This window comes from Morus notabilis, unplaced genomic scaffold (assembly GCF_000414095.1).
Source record: "Morus notabilis unplaced genomic scaffold, ASM41409v2 Scaffold1499, whole genome shotgun sequence".
NCBI lineage: Eukaryota > Viridiplantae > Streptophyta > Magnoliopsida > Rosales > Moraceae > Morus > Morus notabilis.
The window spans coordinates 77,014-86,091 of NW_010360653.1; positions in this window are offsets into that span (position 1 = coordinate 77,014).

The window sequence follows — 9,078 nt, forward strand, 5'->3', positions numbered from 1 at the left end:
AATATCACTTTTTTTTTCCTATTGCAATTTTCATGGAAGGTAATGGTTCTGATTATACGTCCACTCAGTAGTCTTAGCTTAGAGAGTTTATGAAGTAAACCATGAACCAAAAGAATTGCTTTGAGTTTTAAATATTTTGTTGGAACTAGCACAACAAGTAGGTCTTCGAAAACGTTAGGTGATACTTTGGACAGTTGAATATTGGTTGAAAAAAACTTTATACAATTTTATTCCTTTGTAAATTGTTTTCTAATTATAGGTTAATATGGGTGTATGCCTTTTCATGTCTTTGAAAAGAATGCCATTTCTTTTTATAGTTAAGTGAGTTTTAATGTAATTTTCATGCAAGATAAAATCGTAATGAAAATTAAATATTAGAAAAATGGTGACAAATTATACCCCTTTAGATAGTACCCTTTTGATATTTGGTCTATAAACATTGGCTCATTAATTTTCAGTTAAATATTATATTAGTCAAAAGGATATTAATCAAGAGTAAGTGAAAAAAACTACATTTATGCATTCTAAGGGTAAGTTTAATAATTTTCTCAATAAAAAAGTTACACTACATGGTCAAATTACTATGGAAAATTCAAATTTAGCATTAATATATAGTAATTCTTATAATGATTAATTATTTTAATGGTATTAATTTTTATCAATCTTAAAATACTATGAAAATTTTGCTATATTTCAACTTATTCACTACTGAGACTTTACCATATGTCTAAAAAATCCATTTTCATTCTATTGTCTTCTTGCCTTGGCTTCATTGCTTCCGACTAATTAGAGGTCGAAGCCGCCTGCTTATCCCAATTGTCATTGCCTCGACGCTTACGGTTGTCCTACTTTTCGGAGGTAGACCCTTGATCTATTCCTTTTTTCTAATTTGATCTATGTTCAGGGTCATTAGCCTCGACCTCCTCAGCGTTGATGAATCCTTATGCCCTAGCCAGAAACTTTCTATATGTGGATGACTTCTAGTGATTGAAGTCGCACTTAAATGGGTTGCCCTTTTTCATACTGGAGAGGGCTCTCATTAAAGTCTCTCTACTAGTCATGTCGATTGTTGCGGCGATTGATTCACCGAACCTTGCAAACCATTCCTTCAATGATTCATTCGGCTTTTGATAGAGCATTGTTAAATTTTATTTCAACATGATATATTTCTTCACCTTAATGAATTGTAAGGAGAAGGCTTCCTTCAATTTATATCAGCTAGAGATAGAATTTCGCTTCAGCGTCCTGAACCATCTACAAGCTGGATCTATCAAATGGTTACGGAAAGCTCGGCAAATGGTTACGGAAAGCTTGGCATATGATTTCTTCAGAGTAGCCATAGAACAACATATGTCCTGTGTACAACTCCAAGTGGTCATCGAGATCTCCTCTTCCGTCATAAGGAGGAATTGATAGTGCTTTATATTTCTCTGGAAGGGGCGGCGCCATGATCTTTGCAGTGAAAGGATGATCATGAACCTTCTCCGGGGCAATGTCAACGTTCACCACCTTTTTGACTTGCCCCAAATTCTTCTGTAGGTGACTCACTTGGCCTTTTACATCTTTCTTTAAACCGCTTCTCTTCCAAACTTTCCATATACTCCTCAATCACCTTAGCCTATGCCGTTGAGATTGCAGAGTCGACTCCTTTTAAGGCTTCAGCGCTTCTAGCATTCAGCCTGTTTCTCAAGTCTCCACCCTTTTTCACTGACCCTGACTCTTCCTGGGCATCGCTACCCTGGTTTACTCAAGGTGGCGCCCTTGAGGGCAATTTTTGTCCATTTGTACCTTCCCTTTTCATGGGCTTGTCTCCTGGTAGCCCTTTACTTGCTGCCCAGTGATTTTGACAGTTGAGGTCTAAGGTTAGTTCCTCTTATGTTCTCGCTCTCTCCAATTCCTTCCAAGGCACCACACTGCTCACCATTATTCTAGTTTCTGGCTGCAGCTACGTTTAGTGGTCTCGGTGGAGCATCTTCAAGATGAGGCATTAAGTTTCTCCCATCAATTCGATCTATGGTTACCACCAAGTGTTGAACCATATCAGTCAGGGAATTCAGATGTGCTTGCATTTGCACCGGATCTAGTTGGGGCACCCTTAAGGCTGGAACTTCTTCATTCCCAACCGCAAGTTGCTTCTCACCCCTTCCTCCATTGGCCTGATTGGCTTGATTCACGATGTTATCTTCAATTTGGCTGCCTTGATTCACGACGTTGCTTCTTGTTCTTCTTGAAAGCATAGCTTCATATCGATTTTCTCACCAAAATTCTTTGCGCTAACTAGAGATTCTGAGTTCGGTCACCAGTGAAGTCGCCAGTTGTTGACGATGAAAATCTGCCAACAGAATAATAACGAATTTCTTTACAGTTAATGCGAATTAAATGAACCAAAATGCAATTAAAAGCAATTAAATAGTAAGAACACATGAGAATTATAGTAGTTCACCCTCGATTTAAGAGCTACGACTATTGTGGGGAGGAGAGAAAATTCACTACTTTGGAAGAGAATACACGCACTAATGCTCAGAATGAGACTTAGGGATTTTCTGACATATTATCCCTTATTTATACTCATAGTCACCACCCATATCCTTTTCCTTTTTTGAATTTAGGATATTTTCTTTATCTGTTGGGATAGTTTCCCAAAAGATAGAGACTTAGGGATAGTTTCCGAATAAGGACGGTCTCCTTATTTAAACTTCATATATTTGAATTACAAATAACAAATCTTGGGGCAAATCTCACGGATCTCATTTTTTACGTAGTCTCGACTTCATAAATGTTCACAGAAGCCTCTTTGCCTTCGATTGTGGGTATGGTCGATCTCATGCTTACGTTTCGCATTTCTTTCTAGCGATCGACCCCTAAAAAAGTTGCCTACTGACATGGCATCTACGGCTAAGCTATCCTTGATCATTTAGTGTTGTCATTTAAGGCGTGTGGGCCCCATCCAAGGTCTTATTTAAGGTTTGACGTTTTACCCTACAACGGTTATTACATACCAAGTATGGAGAGTACAAATAAAATAGTTTTCTAATCACATGAACCTTTTAAATTTTCATCAAAGGCGATAGATGCTTTCAATTTTTACTCTTTTACCAAACAAACAAAAAAGTCCATTCTTCCTTCTTTAGGATAATTTCAAATTTGGCCTCCAAAAAATAGGGTTTGTCTCATTTTGTCTCATATAGCTCAAAAGCGCATAAATTGTCCCAATATTTTATTATGACTTACAACTTTTATATTTTCATCAATAAGACGCTAATTTTTTAATGATTTTAATCGCGTACCACATGACTACATAAAAGGCAATATAGGAGGGTCATAGTAATGCGGGGGTTACGAGCAAAGGAGGCAAAACTTAGGATTAGAGTGAGGAAATTTTTTTAAAAAAATTTTAAAGTTTAATTTGTTTAAATTTACTATATTTCTCTTTTCCAAGCTAATAAGTTTATGACAATGGAATTATTCTTGTATTTAAATGCATAAAATTTGCTATGTTTTTTAGATTTTTATTTTTATGTTTATTTTAGTTTGTTCCATTTAATTTGATTATTAGTCTATTTTATTTTTTATTTTATGCTTATTAATTTACCCTCTAATTAGTTAATTGTTCTAATATGTGTAGGAAATATAAAGAAAAAAAATGTCAAGGCAAATCAAAGCTTAATTAGATCAAAAACAGGAAAAATTATTGAGCAATTAAAAGTCGGATTAGGCCCCCGCAACGCGGAACCACTCAGATGCCAACAAATGCGCAACGTGAATCGCATGATCGCATTTATCTCATGTATAATGCATGAGTAAGTTTGATGAGTATACAAATTTGTACTTTGTACACTGCTTATTAATGAATAAATGACAAAGTATTTAAGTTTTAATTAAAATTTTCAATGCTTTATTCGAAATATTTTTATTTATTTAAAAAGCAGTACATAAAGCCATGGAAGCCATGCAATTGAAACACTAAAGCATTCATTAGAGCTACTACAAAAATGAACTGGATATTACGACTCTTAATAGACGACATTTTCCAATAAACCATCGTCTATATTTCATCCAAAAATACGTGCTTGCTTTTTTTTTTTGGAATTTATACGACGGTTTTATAAAAACCGTCGTCTAATAGTGATTTTTCAATCAATTGAAAAACCGTCGTCTAATCTTTCAGTAATTACCCTCGATTTCACCCAGCTCCCTCACACACTCTCTCTAACTTTGTGAAGATACACTCTCTCTTTCTTGTGAAGATACACTCTCTCTTTCTTGTGAATATGCACACACACACACACACTCTCTCTCTCTCTTCCTTCGACTTGGGAACCCACCATAGCCTCGCCTCACTCTTCCTCGCTTGCCCATCGCTGTTGTCGTCGTCATGCCGTTCACCCATCACCATAGGTCGTCACCTCGAGTTATCGTCGTCACTCTTCATTCCTCCAAGCTAGGTATCTTTCTTAAAACTTATTTTTGTAGGTTTAGACAATATTTTAAGCATTAGTTTCTTGATTTAAGTATTAGGTTTTAGTTTTACTTTGTAAAATTATGAAAGGCTTGTTCATTTACATTTTTTGAGTTAGGGTGACTTGAATTAGATCTTGATTTGAATTAAGGTGTATTTGATTATGGTTTGAGTTAAGACTCTAATTTAAATTTGTATTTGGATGTGCACATTTTTAGTTATTGTTTGAATTAACTACAACAGAGTAATCTTTTCATAACTGTTAGTTATAACGTTTCTAGAAAAAACATCATGTGTAGAAACATGTATAAAATGCATGTAGAAGGTTTTCATCCAAACTGCTTCTAGGTTCACATTTCAATTAATCACCTCTTTTTTTAATAATCTAATCTAATCTAATCTAATCTAACATATATAAAAAAAAGATAAAGTCTCATTATTGTTCACTTCATGGGGACTGCCACTTGACAACTTTTCTTCTTTATTCTTTTTCCCCTTTTCAGCTTTTTTTTTTGACTTTTTGCTTTTCCTACTTTTTTATTTTTTTTATATTTTTAATGTTTGTTTTTTTATTTTATTTTATCTTTACATCCTAATTTTTTACTGTGTGCTTTTTAAAAACATTTTCTTTTCAAGCTTTACTCTTATAAAAATAATTCCTTTCATATTTGTTCCTACATAAATTTTTGTTCCTTTTTTATTTTTGTCAATGGCTAAGATAATTTTTTTTTCAAATATGTCCTTACTTAATTATTTTTTTGTATAATTCATTTTATATCAATAGTTATCTTTATGCATATTTTTTTATCACTAGCCTAATAAAACCTTTTTTATTCAAATATTTCCCTTTTGGTCATTTTTTCGTGCAATTTTTTGAACTATTATTACTCATCTTATTTTATCTTAACATATGTAAAAGCTGTATAGACCTTTTTCGTTCATGTTGCATCTACGGCCACGTCTCAATTTCATCTCTTCGTTTTTGTTTTTGTTACTTTTAGTATTATGATTTTTAATTTGTTTCTCAATGTCTTTTTTAATGTTAATGTTCCACCATTATTTATATAATCTTAATCTCAGCATCTTACCTTAATCTTAATTGTAATTTTATTTTAACACCTTAATCTTAGTCTAATATAATCTAGCAATGCATAAATAGCCAAAAACTCTGTAATAGTACTCTTTCCTTAAACGACCACATGGTGGCTTCTCATCTTCCCTTTTTTTCTTTCTTTCTTTTTTATTTTTTTTTACTACTTTACCTTTTATTTTTATTTATCTAATCTAATATAGTCTAACATCTAATTTAATCTAATCTAACAAATACAAAAGAGCCAAAGCTTTTTTCTATTAGACTGTCACATGGCAGCCCCTCCACTTACTTTCTTTTTTTTTCTTTTTTTTTTTTACTTTTTTATCTTTATTTTTTATTTTTTGTGAATGTTTTAATACATTTTAATTTTTTGTGCATTTTTTAAAAATACATTTTTTTCACTTTACTTCTATAAAAGTAATATTTTTTCGCATGTGTTTTTATTTGATATTTGTCAATTATTAAAATAATTTCTTCAAATGCGTCCCAACTTAATTGTTTTGTCGGTTGTTCTCTTACACATATTTCTTTCTAAAATAAATTGAAAAATTCTTAAATGGTTGTATAAATGAATTTCTCATCATTCGGTGTATAATAAACTCTTCAGGTGTCTCTAATACAACACAGAGCACATTACAAAACTAGTATTCTATAAAATGAGCTGTCTCTTTTTAGACTTGGCTCGTAAGGAGGTCACGTGTTAACCTCCTCCTCCTCTTTCTTCATCTTTTTCTTCTTGTTATTTTTCCTCTTTTTCTCTTTTTCTTTTTGTAACTTTTTATTTTTATTTTTCTTCTTTTATTTTGTCAGTTGTTTTTTTATTTCTCGTTTAATTTTCCCTAATATTTTTTAACGCTTGTTTAATGAGAAATACTAGCGTCACTATTTCTATTACTCTTTGTCACTTTCTGCATTCACTATTTGACGCGTAAATTTCACTATTTTATTTTTATTTAAATAATAATATCTTATATTAATAAAGTTCACATATTAAATAGTAAATGTAGAGAGCGACAAAATGAGAAGTGTTACTATTTGGCTCTCCACATTAGGGGTGTAATTCGGCTGGGTAGGCTCGGGTTGGGCCAAGCCGCACTGTGCGGGTTGGAAAAATTTTAGGCCGCAACACCCTCATAAGCCCACAAACCCGTAACATGTTGGGTGACCTCGGGTAGGCTCAGGTTACTCGGGTTACTCCAAAGCAAGAAAACCCAATAGCAGCCCATTTATGCCATCAGCCTTATTGTGAAAAATTGGGCCATTTATACCATGCCCAATAGCCCATTTACTCGGGTTACACACACAGTTATCACTAATACAGAGGAAAATAGAAGTCTTTTTGTGAACTTTTCAAAAATCTTCGTCCCTTCATCAATCAAGGCACGCTTGACTCCAGGCTCCAAAAGATCCCTCCAACTCGCCCCTTTAGCCACCTCCTCAGCCGCTTTGATCACCGTTGGTTCCAATCCCGCCCCATCTTCCTCCTCAATCACAAAAGACGCCTTGGAACCAATAACAAATTTAAGAAAACTCTCAGCATAATCACTGAAAATAGAAAACAAAATTCAGATTCTTAAACTCCCGATCAATTTCTAAACATTAAAACCAAGTCTATTTATATATAATTTTGCTAACACTCTCTCTAACGGTAAGTAATTCAAGAAATTAAAAACCCAAGTAAACTTGGAATACAAATTTACACAAGAAACCTTGAAGTTAAGAAAATTATACTTAAAACTACAACAAAAATTAGAAAGAGAACTCACTTTTGAGTTCAAATCAAAAAATCACAACATGCTTTTCATAGAGTTAGAATTCCATGAGATTTAGAATAACAAGATTGAAAGAAAATACAAAAGGTTGCAGATCAAAGATTGTACCTCGGACTCGATCTTTTAGGTTAAATATAAACAAAATCATCAAGTTTTCCTCATTCTCATAAGAATTCTAGTGGAAAATTTGTCTATAGATGAGCTTCTTTAAGTCCAAGGGTTTGTTTCCTCCTCTGAAACTTCTAAGAAAGTGGTTCCAACTCTCATTGCAGAATAGTGAGAAAAATAGGAAATGAATGAGAAGAAGAAGAAGGAGAACGGAAATAAGGGGATGACTACTAATGTCAAAACCCTAGGGTAATAAACATTCAGCCGACTCGGCTTCCTCGGGTTCAACTGAATCCGACCCGGAACCCAACCCGCACTGTGCGGGTTTAGGGGTAATGTATCCGAAAAAATTAAAAAAAAAAAATTTCACTATATTCGGGTAGGATAGAGTCGGCTTGGGCGGATTCATTCAGTTCGGACTCATTTCTTATACCCCTACTCCACATGACGTAGCAAGTACACGTTTCTAATCTCAAAAGTAATGCAGAAATGGAACCCACACCTGTCATCTCTTTTTTTTTTCCTTCTCATTTTGCCTTCTGTATCATTTTATCAATTTTTTTTCTTTTAAATTCAAAACTCACTCCACCGCCGCAAATGCCTCTGGTCCTCTTCATTTTCTCTTTCCCTCCACAAATCCACCATAACCACTTCTTCTTTGCGCTCCATCTCTTGCTTTTCTTCTTCTCTCTTGCTCTGTCCTTAACGCTAGCATTTCTCTTATGTGTTTTACAATATTCATGTTTGAATTATTTTTTTCCAGTTTTTTTAATTAAAATAATTTCTTTCAAATTCGTTCCTACTTAAATTTTCTTTTGGTCAAAAACTCGTATAAAACTTTTAGTTATTTTTTTCTAACTTTTTTTCTTTTCCTCTTTTTCTATTTTTTATCTCTTTTTAACCTTTTTTTTTTGTTTTTTTGTTTTTTTTTATTTTGCCTATCTTTTTTGTTTTTTTCCCCAATACTCTTTCGTAGTTCATTTTTTTAAAATACCTTTTTAATACTTTTTTCTCACTTTTTTTGAATTAAAATAATTCTTTTAAAATATATCCATATTCAATTTTTTTTTTCGCAAATACTATTATATAATTTTAATTTTTTTCGATGCAATTTTTGAAAATAGATTTTTTTACTTGCTTTAATTAATAGACTTAACTTCTAAAGAGACCACGTGTTTTAAAGCGTGATTTAACTTGCAAAATTATTCTCCACGTTGTGGTATCTATGGACGTGGCTTACTTAATTTAACAATGCATAAAAGAGCCAAAAGCTCTTATAATTGTACTTTTACCTTCAGCCTCTCTTCTTCCTTTTTTTCACTTCTTTACTTTTTTTTATCTTTATTCTTTTTATCTTTTAAATGTTTTTCTTCTTTATTTTTTTATTTTGTGGATTCTTTTATAGTTCAATTTTTTACGTGAAATTTGTAAAAATAATATTTGCACACATTACTTTTATAAAAATAATTTCTTTTGCATATGTTTCTATTTAATTTTATTTTTATCAATAGTTAAAATAATTTTCTTCAAATCTATCACTACTTAATTATTTTTCATATAATATCTGTTATATCAAGAGTTATATTTACACATATTTTTTTAAAGTATCTCTCACAAAGTACTTTTCAAACTCTTATGTTGTAGCA